Genomic DNA, 2,457 nt, shown 5'->3' on the forward strand with positions numbered 1-2,457 from the left:
TGCTAATACTGTTACTAGTATTTTCTCCAGCACTGAGCAGACGCTGCCAATGCTGATGTTGGTGTGAAGGTCTGTAATTGTTTGCTGTGCACTCACATGAATATATAAGTGTGCACCTTTGGACTATTTTTCTAATGTTTATTTTTAAACGTGTTTGAGTTGGCAGTGTGGATGCATCTGCAATTCAGATTAATGCCTTGCTTATTCCTGTTTCACCCGACCACCGGGAAGCCTGTCCTCCCAACAGTGTCAACATGGTGGGAAGCTGAACCAACTGAACAGGCAGAACCTTGAGCCTATTAACACTGGGGACGGGTCCCTGCTGGGCCAATCGAAACAGACCAATCTGCTGGTTGCTTCCTGATTGGGACCTTTATGGTTTCACAATTTCTTGATTGACCGACTGAGCGACTGTCTTCTAGCTGACTGACTGAGTCTGTCTGACTGTATGATAATCTGACTGACTGATTTACTGTCCAGCTGAGTAGAAGTCTAGAAGTTCAGTGTTGGCTCAGGCTCTCTTGTTAAGTGTCTAGCAGTCAACAAGCCAAGCTGTATTCTAATGTAGAGGGAAATTTACAGTCGGAACACATACTTGATAAACGGAGTTAGTTAGCCTGGAAATTCACGCTTTAATCCCATATATTTTATTCCAACTCTCCTTAAATTCAGAGCTCATATAAACACTTTCCTCCTCCTGGAGGCTATCAGTGGGTTTGTGAATAATCCTTTTGACCCCAGTTGGAAAATACATGAAATCCTCCTGATTTACTGCTTTAGACCAAAACTTAAACATAAATAACATAAACACAATGTGGGCTTTGTGCTCCACACAACATGGTTAGATGCCAAGTCTGTTATCAGCACAGAATAAAATCCTACACAAAACATGGACAATCCTTCTTTGATTGGTAAGGAGGAGTTTCCTGTCACCTTTAACCGGTGAATAACCCGACATCTCGGAATATAAAGAAATCGTTTACATTTCACTCCAACCGCCGCACTGAAATTCTCAGCTTTCATTTATGAGGCATAACATTATTTTATTTTTTGAAACATTTTCGCCATTGGAAAAACAATGGAAAAACTGTTCTCTCTCGGTTCTGAATGTAGCCCGCTGGTCTACATACAAAAACATGCTTTCGATTTAATTTAAAGGGCCCTCAGAAAATAATACTGGGCTATAAGGAGAGGCTCTCCATTTAACACGCTGCTCAAGTTCTTATTCACCGTCATGAGCTCACATCAGCACGTTGCACAACCTGGAGGCTAAGCTAATATTAGCACATTGTTGCATTCAGCTAGCCAGACGATTCCTCTTATCGCCTCTTATCGTATCATAGGGAACCAATGAACCAGACATTCAAACAATTTGGAGCCTATTCATTATATAGAGCTAATTGGAGATATTGTACTAATATATTTGCTTCTAAATATAGAAATACAGGCAGCCCCTCATTCTCAGATTAGTGAATTCTGTCATTTAGTCTCTAGAATTTCATAAATAGCAAATGCCCATCAGAAGTTATCAGAGTCCAAAGAGGTCTTATATTAGCCTGCTTCATCTGGCAAGCTGCCAAGAAAAATCAAGTATTCATTTTATGATCCAGATATGAATCAAATATTTGATATATTTCTGAAGCATTAAGCAGCAAATGTTAGGTATTTGCACTTCATGAATGACTTAACCTAGATTTGAGTACATTTCTGAAAATCCACTTGAATTGAATTGTATCAATTTTGCATTTGGGAACAGCGGAAACTGATGTGTTTATATCTTTATTTGAAAAGAGGTCAAAGGGAATATGAAGGTAAAATTGTTTTCACCTTGACGTCCAATTCCTTACAACCGAGTGATACACTTTCTGATATCCCTTCACCTGCCACCCAAAATGGCTCCCATATCCCGCAAACCGCTCTCTCACAAACGAATGTGAATCATCTCACACGCATTTGACAACACAGGGCTTGTGATGACGTCCGCCCTTGCTGGGACCAAAGCCCCCTTTTGAAGACATGGTGACATTCAGGACAGCACAACTTTGTTTAAAGTCATTTTTGTCCTTACCTTGGGCAATGACAATGCCCCGGTAGGGGAATGTCCGTCGGCCCAATTGATACGATAAACCCAATTGAAAGTTTCAATCTTCTCTCTCTCTGCTGATAAGGGAGGATGGGGGGGGGGGGGTAAGTCAGGAGGGGGAGAGAGGAGGAAGAGGAGGAGGAGGAAGGAGGTGGGTGGGTGTCTAGTTCTCGGTGACAGCCGAATGTCTATTAGGCTGCCGTGAAAACAACTTTCCTGCCGAGAGCCTCTACTGCCTAAGCATCGCAGAATCACCTTTTTTTTCCCCGCCTGTTTATTCTCTCTCTCTCTGTCTCTCTGTCTCACTGTCTCTCTGTCTCACTGTCTCTCTGTCTCTCTGTCTCTCTCTCTCACTGTCTCTCTCTCTCTCTCTC

Source organism: Pollachius pollachius (assembly GCF_949987615.1).
Source record: "Pollachius pollachius genome assembly, chromosome: 17".
Classification (NCBI taxonomy): Eukaryota; Metazoa; Chordata; class Actinopteri; order Gadiformes; family Gadidae; genus Pollachius; species Pollachius pollachius.